Genomic DNA, 17,309 nt, shown 5'->3' with positions numbered 1-17,309 from the left:
CAAGTAACTTCTGTGACATTGGCCATTGAGGAATTCGTGCTGGTTTTGGTAAACAGTGGGAAAATTGACCTTTTTGGCATGGAGTTATTACTTTTGCCTCTGGGAAACAAAGAAAGTAAAAATAGATGAGTAGCTACAGCTTGAGAGAGAGGTTTACATAGCCCACGTAAACGAAAATTTTGGCCAGACTTCTTTTATTTCCAACTGTTTCATCTCCATACTATCTTTTCAGCTTTACATTAAAGATGGTTCTTATCACAGAAATCGGAGTCAAATCCAAGGCTAGAATGTGGAATATCCTCCACCTGGGCCAGCCTCTTTTAACGCCAAGCTTGCCCATTACATTGCTTAAGCCCTGGTTCAGAACTAGCCACAGCTTCCAAGCTGCCCTCTTTTAAAAAAAAAAAAAAAAATTAAATCTCTTTCTAAACTAGCTGTCCATAAAGCATTCCTTAGCTTCAATTTAGCCTGGCTCCCTGCAGGCCATCCCACAGTCACTTCAAGAGAACCTGTCCTATTGCTCCATACTTTCTGCTTCCTGGAGTTAGTATGTGCTGTTCAGGAAACAAAAGCAAACACTACTTTCCTAGTGTGACCTTGTAAGTCTCTTGCAAGCCCATCTCCTCCCCTTTCTCCCTGCAAGGCCAAAAACCTGTTACTTTTGGTACACTTTTGGTACTCAAGGCTGTAGTCAAGCATTGCAATGATGAGGGGGGCACACAGCAACACAGCTGCCCTCTGCTCACATTGTGAGTGCTAAAGGGCAGGGTATTGGCACCTCTGTCCCTACCTTGACAAACATTGCTGTCCAGATGTTGAAACTAGTTGCAGATCTCCCCTTCACTCCCATGATGGCCGGATCCAGGCCACTGACTCAAAATCTCCATGCTCTAGGATCCCTTTTTCCTGTTTTAACAAAGACAATTTCAAAATCCGGTAGCTTGGAAACTCCCAGGGCTCAATACAAATTACTTTAAGTCCCAGTGGAAAACAGATTCTTCCGTTTCAATAACATACAGTTTGTTTAGAGAGCTGGCAATTCAGAGGAGACTGAACCATGGTTCCTGCCAAGCCTGGGCCTCACACGACTGTGACTGGGACAGTGAGTAAGGTCTTATTTTTTCCCACAGTGGTGGAATTGAGACATCATTCATGTAGATATGTTTCCCCGTGTTTTAAATGATGTCTGTTAAAGGATGTCCCCCACACTTCAGGAAACTGAGAGAGACTTTTTGTCTAGTCACCTGCTCTGGAAAACTCTGATCAGCTCAAGTACCTCCAGCAATTTCTTGGTTCGGATACCTCTGCTGGCTAAACAAAACAATGTTCTCCTAAGGCTATGTAAAGGTAAACCTCAATAAAACATGATAGATGGAAAGACATTTATTGTCCTCCTTCAATTAGCACCTGGCAGCCTCCTCACTGGTTTCATCCATCCTCACTCATAAGCCCCACACGTATAACAGTCCATTGCTGTCTCAGGGACCTTCTCCTCAGCCTGATGGAGGCTTATGATAAATACTGATATAGCTTCAGTCCCATCCAACCATCAATACCTTTAAACCCCTTGCTGACCTGCTAACGACAAGGAAAGGGGGATTATTCCTTGTCATCTTCAGCCCAGCAAACACGATCCTTGCTAGTCAAATGAGTCCAACACCATACAATGTTTCAGGTCTTCCTTATAGGCAGCGGTGGCCGTTGCAGCCCTACAGGAACCAAACGTATTCCCTCTCTCCTCAGGGGAAAATGCCAGCACCACAAGAAGCCTACCTTCCCAAATCACTTAAGGGTTAGCACGGCAATCAGCAAGAGCCAGAAGCTTTCTACAGAGTCCCAGAGCCAGGACTGCCGCTAGGATTTAACGGTGTACAACACAGACAGATGTGGCCAAACAAATTGAACTGCTGCCAAGCTGGTTGCATTTTGGGTGCAAGTGGGTCTCAAGCTGGCTAGCACTTTGAGGTGGTCTTCTCACACCTTTTCCTTAATGTTAGCAGCCCAAGCACGCCAAAGGGGTGAGGATCTCCACAGATGTGAATCCAGGCTACTCAAAACAGAGAGAATACAGATCTTAGAATAGTCCCCTCCACTCCTTCCCCACTGCACCTTCCTGGCTGCTGTGTGTTCACATGGTAGGGAGCTCCCAGTCCTTCTCTCGGTCCAACAGTTCTCAGTGCGCGCTGCTCAGCTCCAAGCCCTGCACTGTTCCGGCTGGCTCCCAGGAGACCTTCTACGAGGGCCACATGGGGATGTCATGGCCCAGTGCCATGCTGAGGAGTTTCCCATGAGCTCTTCTCCATGTTTGGAGGGGGGTGTGTGTTGGGGAGAATGGGATACCCCACGCTGTCCTCAGTAAAAGGTCTTCTGCCCTCCCCATAGCCTTCTGAGAAGGGGCGGTTTTCCCCTCTCTTCAAAACTGAAGCGGACAGAATAAAACAGCCTTCCTCTTTGCTGCTCGCCCACAGCTTTTATAACAAAACAGAACATACACTAGCTGCAAGCAAACAAACAAAATAAAGTAGCTACCTCCCTTCACAGCAAATTACACAGCGTTCCCTGGCATATTTTTCCATTCTAAAACCATCCCAAGAATGAAAGCAGGAAGTGGGCACCATCAGGAGACTGGGGACAAGTACCGGAACAAGTTTCACCGTAAATCACTTGTGTAGCCACAGATACACACACAAAGATGAGGACACAGAAAAGCCTATAAGGAAATCAACCATTTTGTCACCAGAGCAGGGCTTGAATATTGTGCAGTAAATAAGGCTAGGGGCCACACACTGAGCGGTAAGGAGAAAACTAAATATTAAGTTGCAGCTCCGTAATTGAGCACAGCCCATTCCGTGCACGAAATAAGGCAGGGACAAAAGAGGGGGGAAAATAACAGACGCATATTTAATTAAAGGCTACAGCAGAAAAACATTCACAAGGGGACTAACTGAAGATACCGGGGGTAACCAGAGTTCTGGCATTCGCCGACTTGGAAGTGTCATGCACACGTGTGGACAGGTGCATGTGTGTATGCATGCTGTGCGCATTTGGTTACCCAAGCACAGGTAATCCACACAAAATCAGCGGCCGTGTCCCTTGAGAGGCTTCTACAGAGAAGGGGACTGAGGTTGGAGGAACAAGTGTCAGAGCCCCAGCAGCAAGAAGTTATGCAGAATGTCAGAGTAAATGTTTCCTTACACTGCTCATGCACATAAATAATTCCCACTACCGCAGAATTTAGGTGAGTAAGGGGGCAATTACAGTCACGTTGCAATTACCTGCCAAAAGAAAGGCAGCCTTGCCTTTGCAACTCTGAAGGCATCCTTTAACTAATTTCTCTTTTAATGTGTATGCATTCAGCTTCAGTGTGAGCAATGGCTGGATGAGGAGAAATTCATGATACGTAACTTCTAGTGATAATCTTTAGTGGGAGGCTAGACACCTACCCATCATTTATTCCTTTAAAAAAAGCCTCCTCCGGAATGCTGTTTGCCTGCAGATCACGCAGCTCAGCTGGCTTTGACAAAAAACAGTTGTTCCAACTTCTGGGACAGGCTAAGAGAGAGAGTGAGCGTAGTTATTCTTCCTCAAAGCAAGGCCTGGGTGGAGCTGGAACCGACAGGAGGCTCTGAATGGGAAGTGGAGGTAGCCCAGGCAGGAGAGGCAGGGGCAGGAAGTACTGAGGCAGCAGCTGGGATGAGAGGGGAAGCGGTCAGCTTTAAGGGAGAAGAGAAAATAAAGAAGTAATGCTGTTCTCTCTAGGCACTTTACTGCAAATTACAAAGAGGAGCGTGGAAAAGGGAAAATCAGGAGGCAGCCCTTGTTCCTCTGATTTCTGGCAACCTGGGAAGCTCATTAAAAAAATGACCAGTACGGCGCGAGAGGAAGGGACCAGCCTGGCCATTTATTTGGGGCACCAGCCACCCCGCTCTTCCAAAACTCACCAAAGCTGCCAGAAGTTTTCCCACTGGTTTGGGCCTTTGAGCGGGGGGGTGGGCCAGAAAGCCAATTGCTAATCTCTAACACATGCGCGGTCTCAGCAGTTGCAGCAGGGTGAGGCACAGGGATTTTAATTTCTGCTTTACATCCTTCCTGCTAACGCCCAGCATGCCTCGCCCTTTACTGCGCGGCTTTGCTACCTCCACTCCTACCATTTTCCGCCTCCTGTTTCCAAAAGTCAGCCGCAGGGCTGGTGAAGGTGGTGAAGCGCCGTGCGGGAGCAAAACCCAAGCACGGCCACTTAAAGCAAATATTATTTTTCAACTGAAAGACTTTAAATTTTTTTTTTTCCCAGTTTATTTTTAGAACAATGGTAAAACATACAAATCCTGGAGGCCTCAAGCACTTTCCTGCTGTGCAAGTGACTTAATTTATTTCTTTAATTTGTTAAAACCTCACCAAAAAAAATGTTATTCTTTGGAGACTTCGCTAGCCCAAGTTTTGCATGTATTATTTGCTGCAAAAGATTAATGAGGTAGCAGAGGCAATTTTTAATGGATTCCCTTGGTTTTGTCTCACTCTCCCTCACTTTTTCCTTTTTTTCAACTCACACGGCATTCCAGGTCCGCGAATCTGCTAAGTGCTCTCCAACAGCAGGATAGAGGGTGCGGGAAGAAAGTAGTGAAATCAAAAAGGCGCTCTCACAGCTTCACCCCTTCTCTTTCCCTGCCCGGAGATGCCGCGATAACCACTGTGTTGCACCAACCTCCTGCAGATCAAACGCCTCCGCAGCCCTCCTGTCCTTTGCCATGCACCGAGGGAGCCAAACACCCTGAGTTTACAGGAAGGCTGCGCGTGTGACAACAGCTAATCCTACGCATAGTTCAGAGGTGCTGTCAGCTAGTCAGGCGATGCGCTGAGGCCCTTTCTCTTGGCTCGATTAGAAATCGACTGACACTCCCAGAGACTCTTGGGGAGCGTTTTGGAGCTCGGCTGCAGAAACCTTCCCATCGACCTGCTCCTCTTACGGGAAACTGAGCGTTGCCTGGAGTGCAGCAGCAGCACAGGCTTCGTTGGTGATGGGCTAACAATCAGATCTGTTTCTCTTCCTTCACCCAGAACAACCAGGCTATTTGTCAAGAAGTCATATTATGCTTGGAGGTGCCTAAATCCCTTCTCTCTCAGCCCACATGCAGCCTCTCTTCCAGCTCTGCGGAGGAGATTTTGCCTAACAGGAGGTGAAGGGGAGAGAGAGATGAGGAAAAAAAAAAAGTGAAGGAGCAGAGGGAGTGGGGATTAAGATGCTGGGGTCAGGGCAGAGAGAGAGGTGACAACTTCTTGTGATAGCTTTAGAGACAAGGTAGGCCTGTGATGGGGTAAAGGTGTGTGAAAGGGAAAAGGAATCACAAGTCCCTGCTGCAGAAGGGAGGAAAAGGATGGTGCCAGTCTCTTGAAAGGCAGCCAACGGAGGCCTCCGCTCTTTCTCCACATGCAAAGATGATTTTTTTTTAACCTGAATAAGCCAAGGAGAAACTGTGAGCTACCGCTCTTCTAGCTTGCCTCCCTGCCTTTGGGGACGTCTGCTCATCGCTTTAGGGCTGGAGATCCTATTTGCAGAAGGACTGAACCGGGAAAGCCCTTCAGCATGACTGAGACCAGGCCACTCACCGCATCACAGCACTCAAACCACTCAGAGCAGATTGGAAATCTGTCCAAATTGAACCGCCAGAGAGAATACACAATAGGAACTCAGGGATTCTAACCGTGGTATGATTTCATTCAGGTGGATCAGCTGGTGGCCCAAGGGCCATGTATGGTTTATGGGGCAAAAACATGCAGCTCAGTACTTTTTTTGGCACAGCCTCAACCCTGACGCTGTCAGGACCGTTGCCAAACGCTTCCGAGTGTGCCACCGGTGCAGCACTGAGCCTCATAATCTGCACTGCTGTCTGCATCAGAGTGCGTTGGCCATGATCAGACAGATTTCTGCAGGCATTTGCACGCTCGCTTCTGCACACCTAACTGCCCTGCTTCAAGTGTTGGTGCCACACAAGCACAAAAGTTCTTTGAGAAATCTGGCCCCTACAGTGTGCCATTCAAGAAAATACACCAGCACAGTCTTCTCGCCCTGTCTTTTTTTCCCTCAAGTGGTAGGTAACGCCACACAGGAACAGCAAAGCAGAGCAACAGCGTAGGAATAGGGAAAGGACGTGAGACTACCTGTCTGGAACAGCCAGCTCAAAGGCAACGACAAACAATAAATAACCCTGAACACTGAAAGACAGGGCTGTCATTCTTTGTCATGCCAGAAATGTCATAAACCACAACAGAGACGTGCCAATGGTTTGAGGACCCCACAGAAGAATTTTTATAGCTCCGTATTTCATAAATTCTTTTGCTATCTTGTGGGCCCAACTTCTTGATCTACGTCTGCCTCTGCCTCCTCATTCACTGGCATTGACTCAGAAACTCACAGTCTCCACTGCCGGAGGTGTATTCAAGTCGCTGGCTGCCCATTCCCAGAGGCAACTAGGTCACTCCGGAGCACATAAAACAGAGGGCTTCATGCAACGTGCTTAATGCTGGGATCCAAAGGAAGGGCTGCTGAGGGAGACAAAAAGAAAAAAAAAAAACCAAACAACCAGCTCAGTTGCTCAGTTCTGGTTCAGACTAAGAAGCAAGCTCACCCTGGAGGAAATGTCCCCTGTGTAATTATCAAGCGTCAGAGACAAGACTTCTGCCCCCACTGAACTCTGTGCTATCAGACAAGGTAGCACATAGAGCTCCTTCAGGCATTTCCTGATGAGTTGCAAGCACAGACTTATCCCCTTTGGGCTACCCTGAAAAAAGTATAAACAGTTACTTCTACCAACAGAAGTTTGAAATGTGCAGAGGTAGCCCTAACACCTTTGAGTATCACTGACCAGATTCCCAAATATATCACTTAGATCAAAAACTCATCAGGATTCTCCTTCTGCATTTTCTTTGGGTTTTTTTTTTTTTTGAATGGGATGACACATGATCAACAATACCGCACAGGTATGGTAATGGTACTTAAATAATCCCATACACAGCAAAGATTCCTGTACACATTCATTTAAAGTTGGCCTGAGGCAAGCCAAATACACAAACAATTAGAGATCTGTAGGCATGCCAAGAAATATTCCTGCAGCATATAGGCCCAAGAGAAAATATAATGAAGATTAAGAATATTATTAACACAATATGGAGGTAATAGTATTTGATGGATTTATATATAAGTACCTCTGTGATCCCAGCAAACCCCAGAAAAAGGACTGGACTGACATTTTCCACATTTACCTACAGCTGTCAAATCTGTAGCACTGCAGTAGCCCTAAGTATCTGAAATTTAAATGGCTGCAAAACCATCTTCCTTTTTTTTTTTTCCTTTTTACACAGTAATTAGATACACCTCATTCACTCAGTTCATGACAAATGTTTCTGCTTCACTCACAACCCAAGACAACTTCTGTTGCCCTTTTCTTTAATGTTTTTTTTTTTCCACAAAAAGGCTTTTTTTCCCCCCTGAACCTTGTAAGTTTTTTGTACTCATTACAAACTTTGGCACACAAAAGGAGGTGGCATCAGAAGTGCAAATGCTTTCGTATTCTTTGATTTGGTATAAACTGCTATATGGTTTTGTTCCTTTTAAGTACCCTGTCTTTTGATACCCCTGGCCAGTCCATTCCGTGCTCACAAGTTAACAAGACTACAGGCATGGAGAGACACAAGAAAGGCCACCCAATCAAAGGGAGAAAGTTAAGATCAAAAGAGGCTACTGCGCTGTCATATGGTCAGGTACAGTACTGTACCTGCTGCAATCACTGATAACAGGCTAGTTAACATATCACCTGTCACTCTGCTGTGACCTTTACACCAGTCACCTAGCTCTAGCCTTATGAGAGCTGCCTACCTTTTAAGAGGCTTAGATTAAAAATATTAGTTACACTGGAAATCCTCAGCTTCACTGAAAACAACAAGAGGAACAACTTTGAAATTACAAGTCCTGTGGAAAAGACTCGGCATGATTTGATAATGGGCACCGGTTATTTTCTTCCCCATTAAACCAGAAGGAACTGAAAGTCCATGCTTACTTGAGAGATGGGGGAATATCCCATGTTGTCTTTAAGCATGAGGGTTACCCAGTGTCCAGACCAATCCTTGGAGCTGCTCAAGCACAAACTGCTCCACGCAGCATGTACTGTTCTCCTGATCGTGCATCCAGAAAACACAGCAGAAGCAGAAGGTCACAAGCAGGACTCTGAAATGAAATACGTCGTCAGCATCCCAAAATGGACATGAGTCCCATTGCTCTAGGGATTAATGCCATGGGGTGTGTGTTCCCAAACCCAGCGTTCCTGTTCCTTCACACACTAGTGTGAAGTGAGGGCAGGCAAGTCACTGTTAAGCCTAAGAGACATAGGCCTTCATTAAAACACCATGATGAAGATTGTCTACGTTTCAGAGAGAGGTCACACTTGAAAATTGCTAGGAAAAATAGGACACAAATCGTATTTAAAAAAAAAAAAGTAAAAAAATATAATAATACTTCAATGGCTTCTCCCTTAGAGTGTTAAAGAAGGATTGCCTCTTCCTGAAAACGGAGGGAGCTAAGAACAGTTCACCACACATCACAGCAAATAAAGCTCTTTTTAAAACAGAAAACATAAAACAGAAATTATATCTTCATGTGTTCTACCCTTTTTTTTAAACCAAAATTCCTGTGAGTTCAGCTGCCATCAGAGCATACAGTGAAGGAGAAAAGGGAACCTAAAAGGCTAATAGTCCACCAGTGCCACTAGACATCCCAGTTCACAAAGGCGCTAGTTTACCTCCCAGTGAACTTAGTATTTTGCATGATGAACTGAAGGAATTCACCTTAAATAAGATAGCTAGGAAAATCCAAATAACTGTAAGGAGAATACAGGTAAGATTTTGTTACCTAACACATCAAATAGTTTCACAACTGGTCTCTCAAAAACAAAGGAAAAAAACCCATCCAAATGCTGAATTTGGCTTCCACAATGCAAAGAACAGCTGGAGCTTTTCTGCATGACTTAGTTTAATGCAGCAAGATTGGAATTTTTAAGTTCCCAAGGAAAAAAAAAAAAAAAAAAAGAAGCGGCAAAGTTGCTGTTCACTTTCTGCTATCTGTACCAGTTACCACCTGGATCCAACTATTTGCCACCTAGGATCCAACTATTTGAAAATCTACATAATCAATTAGTATCAAACCAAAGGTCTGCAAAACATCTGTACTCCAGGAGTGACCTTTTGATGAGAGAAGACCATTCCTTGACTCCCCAAGTCCTACAGCTCAGACTTCCTGCTTGAAAAAAATGTTTCCCATCAGAAGCCTCTTATCAGCTCCTGGCCCCACCAGTCCAGCAGTGAAGTGCAGGTAAGATGTAAACAAACCCAGGGAAAAGGGAGAGATTTCTTAGGCATTATTGTAGGTTCAGCAGGTTTCACTAATTTGCCTATTCTGGGGACACCCAGTGCCCTTTTCCATTTCTTCTTCTCTAATACCTTCCCAAAACCTGCAACACACTGAACGGTGGTTTAGGGAAGTGGGCAGCTTTTGTGCTAACAGAGTTGGCAAGGGTGGATGTAGATCTCATCCCAGCAAGGGACTCACACAGTCACAAGGCAACAGCTGGACAATAACGCAGGAATTACGTACTACGTCAGCTGGAGCTCTCTACGGGGTCAGAAGAGCAAGGGAACTAGAGACCTATTTGCCCCAAACTTGTCCCCAGATTCCACGTTTCTTCCTGTGGAGTCCTCTGACACACCCAGACATGGGTGTGGGCACAGTGCTGATTGCTGGACGCTATTCTTTTGGACACAAATCATACCACCGCTCACAGCCAGGCACCGGCACCCGCTCCTGATCTTATGGGGCCGTTTCGCCTAACAGCTCCCAACCTGCCTTCCTGAAAGCAGCAAGGGACAGCTGCTGAAACCCCATCAATCTAGACAAAGTCAACATGACCTGTGGACATGGTCCAGCTCTGCCAGGAAGGGCCTAACAGTGAGCGCGGCTGAGGAAATATTATTGCAGCCTTTCTCATGCAGGGTTCTATTTTGGTGCACCACTTCTTGTTGCATGAGCATACCCTGGGCATTTTGGGAACTCCAGACACAGATAACAGTTCTAGGTCACATTTTTTTTACTGATACAGGTTTCACCATCCTGATTTGGGTGCAAATGCTTGTGAACCTTGTAGGATTATACACTCTGTAATCACTTGCCATGGCCCAGAACGTATAATGTGCCCACCAAAAAGCACAGTAAATAAAATAACAGTGTTTCTTGCCAGTCCAAACAAACATTTTTCCATTGCCAGCAGAGCAAGACACCACTAACCCACAGAACTGCAGTGTTTTAGGACTTCATTTAATAGTAGGAAGAAAAAAGTCACAGTGCTGTGAAGTGACAGAGAAACATGCATAACACAATTTTGTCATCAACACAGAAGTAGTGGTTATATACAAGGAAGTGTTTATTTGATCTATTTGCTAACGCACAAATCAACTTTGTTTAAAACTATTTCATAATATGCATTCTTAAGCAATGACCCAATTTGGGGTGAGCTATTTGAGGTGATCACTCTATTTTTTCAGGCAAAACAGCGATTTGAGTAACCAACTATAGCTTCTCTGTCCGCAGACTGCAGAGTTTGCACCAGGAGGAGGGCTGCAATGAAAATAAATTAACCTATTTTACTTGATCTATGTTAATTATTGTTGCTCTGACTTAGCTAATGGCAAATCCTCAAGGACTTGGATCAAGAAGTCGTGTGTATCCACTTGCCCTAACCTTTATTTGGCCTTTTGGCTAAGTACAAGGGGCATATCAGTTAAGCATCTGATGTCTTCTCTCTGGGAAACTCAGTGAGTTAATAAGTCATTTCAAACTAGTCTGATTTTGATGCATGGAAAAAAAACGAACTTGGCTTTCCTCACACAGTACAGCTGGGTAAGTACAGAATTTCCCGGCACTGTTTAAGCCTGGGTGGGGTGGGAAAAAGAAAGAAGGGAAAAAAAAGAAACAAATGAAGTTTATAAAGAAGGGGGAAAAAGGACAGAAATCCTGCCAGGAATTCAGGAAATCTGTCCTTCCTTGTTTCGCTTTTGGAGATCAAATAATCCAAATTAAACACGAATCCCCGTGCAAAATGCTGATGACTCTACTCAGACTAGGGCAACTAAGGTGCTGAGAAGCCACAAAGCTCAGCTCCAGTCCTTCAGATATTCATATAAACAAGTCGCTTAAGTGATAGGTCTCGTGTCTGCAGGACCAGCACTCCAGACAGACAGTCCCTTAAGGAGGAATTGAGTCTCATGTATGTATATTGCCCAAACCAGCTATATGCAAACCCTCACTGTAGACCCTCTAGGCACCTCCACAATACAAGTAGAAAATAGGAACTGCAGATGAGATCGTATGATCACAGCAAAACCGCTGCCATGTTTCAGGGAGATCTCAGCCCCCAACGAAAGAACACACAGAGGATTGTTAGCATCTTTCCCAACCGGGTGCACTGCAAAGTGAAATGGCATTAACCATCATGTAAATGGGATGACCCACTTTGCCCAGTACTGCAGTGGATGAGACTGGCCTCACAGCTATGCCTGGCCTTCAGGTGGGAGGATGGACTTCCAGTCTCAGGAAAGGTCCTTCTTATTGCCTGTTAACTTGGTCTTTTTTCAGCCTGTAGCCCTGCCCTCAAATCAAATCTACAGTTTCATTGCATTAAATTACCTATTTTTCACCTAAGCACCTCAAAAAAAAAAATCATCACGTGCTTTTCAAGCCCTAAAAAATCTACACATCACACTACATGTCCCCACTCACAAAAAAACAAGCAGTGCACAAACAAATTACGTCAACAGAGGGTGTGTGGCATAAGTCAAACCCATTTTCAGAGTACTATTCATGAAGCGACTGGTCTTCCCTCCTCTTACTTTCACTGCGGCTTCCCTAAGCTACAAGATTTTTCCACCTATGGTTTTCAATAGGCACAAATATCACTTAATACGCACAAGAACAAATTCAGGACCATGCCTACACATGATATGTGTTTATGAATATTCATTCCGCGTATTGATTTTACCAATATTAGTGACTCCCCTGACTTCCTTCCTGTGGCCAAGCACGAGCAAATAATTTTTTAAGAGAAGTCTGCGGATGTATGCAAGCCAGTACCTCTCCCACACACCCAAGTTTAGCAGGCAGATCTTTCAAAACTAGCTTGCAGGAGGTGGCTCTGCAAACATGAAGGCTTTTTGAAGCGATGCACAGGTACAGGGATGATTTTCATGTCAAGAAAATAATGCTAACTCATTAAAAAAGCCTGCTTACTGCAGTGGCTCACAGACCAATGAAGTCAGAAGAGACCAATGGGATCCTGCCTAATGCAAAACACAGCCCAGGGGATTTCATCCAGCGATTCCTTCATTAAACCCCTAACTTTTGACTAATCTCAAACCTCTCTTCCAGAATTAAAATCAACTTAAATTCAGAGACTTCAAGGCTATGTCAACACTGTCTTGTGTAACACAGATCTGAGGGCAGGCCATTAAAGCATGACTGTGCAACTGTATTGTTAGCAACCTGCTGCTCAGCCACCTCCAAATCCCACAGGACTTCTTTTCATGCAGTAAGAACCTTTCCAGGAAAGAACTTGATCAACCTACCTACCCGGGGACATTTCCTCAGGTTTGACAGGTTGGGCATTGGCAGATTCAAGTCAGCATGGGTGCATCTCAAGAAATGCCCTATCCTGAGCCCAGCCTATCCATAGTGCAAGGATAAGTTTCTTTTCTACCACATCGTAAAGCTGATCTGAAGTTAGTGTTCAGTTTGGACACAAGATGAACTGGAGAATGAGTCTGAACTTGGAACCATAGTCAAAAGGTAGCCCAGCCACAGTCCACATGCAAGAAAATCCACCATCACTGCTTTTGTCACGTTCCCTCCATCTGAACCCCACCCATCAAAAAGCAAATGCATGAAATCCTTCCTCACAGAGGGCATAATTCTGCAGGTTAAAGAAATTATCAGTATAACGCCGTTTCAGGGGAAGGGGTGCAATTATGCACTCCAGCCCTATTAAAATCAGCCGTATAAACTGATCAGTGATGTAAGTCATCGCCGTGTTTGGCGCATTTGCTCTAGCAAGTCTCTACTTTGTACTCAACTCTGCAGCTGCCTTGCACCTCCCACTCCTCCTTCTTTACTGTCTTCATGTAAATCAAAAATCAATCAAACCTCACTTCATCAGTAATAAATCAATCACTTAGATCACTCGACTATAATACAATGACCTTGTGGCTGCAAAGGCAGAGTACACGTGAGCACATGGATGACAGCAAGCAAAAGAGAGAAATAAGTATTTTTATATATGTATTTGCTATAGTTCACAGAGGGTCTTTTTTGTCCTGGCCACGTCTGAGCTCTCCAGAAGGGCTGCACCAATAGAAATTCTCATTTCTTCCTTGCCCGTCACCCCCCAGCAAATCAAAGCATTCCCATCCTCTTTCCATGCTATTTTCTCAGATTGTATGCTGTATTCATACCTTTTGTCCTGAATACAAATGAGTACAAATGTCAGAGGCAGATCAGAAATGTTGGGGTGCATACAGTACGTTCTTGGTTTACTCTAAAGATCAGACCATATCACCAATAAAAAAAATAAATAAGTATATATTAAATAAAAAAATCACTCAACCTCCATCTACCCGCTTCCAAACTAAGATAAGGAAATATCTCAAACTTTCTGCAAAGCCTCATATTACCTCCCATAGAAGCAGAGAAGCCTGAGAATACGTCGTATTGTTCCCCTTGCTCATGCTGCATTCCTACAGAGCTTCTGCATTTTTTCAGAGCTTCTTGTTGTTGTTGTTATTGTAAAAGCCAAGCGTTACACAAGACAGAGAGCTTGACAGCTTTCCCACAATCCTCAGCATGTGGGAATAGCAAGTAACAAAGTGTTAACACCTGCCAACTGGTGGTTAGGTGTAAATGTCTCTGTTAACAACAAACACTGCTGCTAGCAGTCATCAGAGCAAAGCAGCAAATCTGTTCCCTTCTCCAATGTGGAAAACACCAAACAATAACAAAAAAGGCACCTAATTGCTTGATTAAGATGTATCAATGTTGGAAACTGCTGATCTAGAACATTGAATCTCTGACATTTACTTCACTCTTGATTAAACAGAATGTTTAAAACTAGCTATTGTGCAGGCAGAAGCCCAGAGCACTGTGTACCATCCAGGGAATTGTGACAGTGAAACTTCTTACAAAGAAACAAAATCGGAGACACCTCCTCTCCGCTGTTTCATAAAAGCATCAGCTGCTGAGACCCTCTGGCTATTATGAAGAAGGGATGCAAGAGCGCTAAGAAAGGGTTAGGAGTCACGTAATTCCTTGATTCCTTTCGACCCATGCGCAAGTTCCAGGGAAACCTTGTGAAAAAGTCCAGCTCCTGCTCTGAAAAATGCTGTTGAATAGGGAGGTCAGGCCTGTTTCTTTACGGCGAGGATTAGTTGTGTATGTTAAAAATCATGTTTTCAGTTGGTGATTTCCTAGGCAGCTTCATGAGACAGGTGGCACTGATTTATCACTGATTTGCATGTGACTAACAGCTGAGACCTAAGGCTAAAAGCTTGCTTACTTTAGATTTGTCCTCAGTAGCCAGCTTGCTTGTTTTATTGCCCTTCCCCCATGACAAAAAGGTAAGGAAGAAGTGGGTCAACTCACTTGTCTCAAGTAAACTACAGATTGCCAAGTCAGAAGAAGGTAAATTCTATTAATCTACAGTACCCACAAAAGCCCACTGCTGCCTTAATCTCCCTACTGCGCACACAGAGACTCCACCTCAGCTGGGGAGGGACATTAATCCCAGTTTCTATCAGCCTGCATTCCTTCAGTAATTGCCATCAAGAAAACAAATTATCCCATTCTTGAGGGGTGTGGGGGGGTATTTCACATTTATGTCCTTTCATTAAAGATACTGTCTGAAATACTTCAGACCACCATGATTGTACCTGATTAATCAGCTGTTGACCAGGACAATAGATAATTTTAACCTATATCAGTTCCCCAATCTAGGTCACAGGAGAGGAGGAGGGTGAGTGGAAGGCACAGGTCACTTCTTTTGGTGGAGCTACCAATTTATGCCAGCATTAATGATGCATGAAACAAAGGCTTTCAGTGGTCAGCACCTTGAAACAGAGGACACATGTTCTCCTTACTTCCTGAAGCATCAAGTATTTGAAAGTTATACAAGTAGTAGATGGTTAATGGTAATAAATTGGCTTAAGAAGACTGCCAGAGCTTTGTTCCGACTGTAAGCAGCATCATTCACCAAATTGCTATGGTGAAGACTCAAACAACATTTCATTAAAGTTTCCTGCAAATGGTGCTATGGGTAGAAAATGGACAAATAATTGTTTAGTTGCCCAAAAAGTGGCTTTGTCCACTAGGAATGGGTGAATCAGGTAATAAACTTGCCTGCTGACATGAGTATTGACCTATTTACTGAGCTAGATATTTCCGAACAGCAGCTGGAAAGTGTTTTTGCTCTAGGAGATTTAGGATCACCTGCACCAGAATAGTATTAGAGGAAAATTTCCAAGTTTCATGTGAATATTCAAGCCCCTCAGCAGCTGAATTTAGACTCTCAGTCACACGGTTTCTGTGACTCAGCCATTTGTTAGTCATCCTCTGCCCATTATATCTAAGGAAAGTTACAGATACCCATAATTAGAAAGGCAATCCCCCTCCTGTCTCCTTTCTGCCTGCTCTGTAGATATCACGTCCTCTCACTCCCTTACTTACCAGAGGTCACGTGCTATTTCATTCCCATTCCCTTCCCAACTAGATTAATTTCCTTACCCATTTTACACCCTCACAACAGTCTCTGTATCTTACCCCATGTGCAGAATGCTTCACATTAAGTGATACCCTTGCACTCCTCTTCAACCCTCCCTTTTCCAAACCCAGCAGTCCCACCCTGGTCCTCATCTCTCTTTCTTGCACAGGTTTTTATCAACAGCTGCCCTCTGGGCTCCCACAAGCCATACTCAATTCAGTGCCATTCTTGCATGGTCTGGGAGCATAATGCAACAGAACTTGGTTGCTTCTGTCTAAACCTGTCCTGGACTAGTTTCTCTAATTTTTCTGAGTTATTGATCTGTAGAGCTCGCACTTCTGTTCTTCCCTCAAATAGATATTGCTGCCCGACGTGGTATTTCCACTCTTGCACACTGTTCCCTCCATGCATCATTCTACCAGCTCTTCCTCCTTCGCTACATCAAACAGCTTTCTTGTTTTTGCCTTCCAGCCCACTATCTTCTCTTCTTGCTGTTCAGACAATCAACTCCCACCATCCCTCTGCCAGGGATAACTACATTGATCACAAGCAAGTCTGGTTTTCCCTGTACTCCATAACAGATTTTGCAGTTTTGCAGTTTTTCCTTATTTTTCATTTGGTAAAGAACAGAGATCTCTGAACCAGCAAATCCACAGGGACAACAGTCCTTACTCAGACTGAGACAGCAAAGCTCTTGTTCACTATGACAATCATCCAGCAGGTGCTGGACTGAATTATCAATGTCTGATCTGGAACAGGCAAAGGGGAAGGCTTGAGTGTGCAGCACTTAAATCTCAGACTTACACATCAGGTACTAGAAAGCAGGAGAAGAGTGGGATGGACAGGTACACGCATACCCTTCTCACACTCAACACACCCTGGATGAGAGTCTGTCTGACACAAAACCCAGCCTTTTAAAACTAATGAGTAATCTTCCTCTAAGAAAAAACATTTTTCTGGAAAACTTCCAACCAGTACTAATCTCTTATCTCCTTCTATGCCATAAACATCCCACACTGACAGCTGTAATGCCACTGCTCCCTTCCAGATTCTTCCTGACTTACCCTTTCTTTGGTGGTAGAAGACACAAGCTTTGTTACTGGTTCATTCTCCCACTCTTTCCTCCAAAACGCACACCCCCTGTATTTTGTCTGAGAATAACACCCTCTTCTTCAGGACGGGACATAACGTGACACCCCCTTGCTCAGCAGCACCCCTACCCCTTGGTGGGGTTGCTGGGCACTGCCAGTCTGACAAAGCAGCAGTGCAGGCAGACCAGTAAGTCTAGCTTAGATCCCCTAAGTTTAGACTTTATCCATTGTCTTTCTTTTTTAGACAACCAGCTCCGAGGCAGAGTCTTTCTCTTTGTTGAGACACCTTGTGGTACCCTGAGACTGCAATGCTAGAATACTCCAGAGACAGAAGAGCTAAATCTAAACGCAGAAAAACCAGCACGGCCTAGTGATTAAA

General features: G+C 44.5%; 1 long non-coding RNA gene across 1 annotated transcript; it reads right to left on the bottom strand.

Moving 5' to 3' along the window:
- Nucleotides 1-6,416: 6,416 nt before the first annotated feature.
- Nucleotides 6,417-13,855, bottom strand: LOC134510701 (uncharacterized). The gene is made up of 3 exons (XR_010069690.1): nucleotides 13,762-13,855; nucleotides 8,052-8,218; nucleotides 6,417-6,540 (listed from the first exon to the last, which is right to left on the bottom strand). It is a non-coding gene; the product is annotated as an uncharacterized LOC134510701 (long non-coding RNA).
- Nucleotides 13,856-17,309: the final 3,454 nt, after the last annotated feature.

This window comes from Chroicocephalus ridibundus, chromosome 2 (assembly GCF_963924245.1).
Source record: "Chroicocephalus ridibundus chromosome 2, bChrRid1.1, whole genome shotgun sequence".
In the NCBI taxonomy this organism is placed as follows: domain Eukaryota; kingdom Metazoa; phylum Chordata; class Aves; order Charadriiformes; family Laridae; genus Chroicocephalus; species Chroicocephalus ridibundus.
This window is presented reverse-complemented; position numbering and strand designations above follow the sequence as displayed.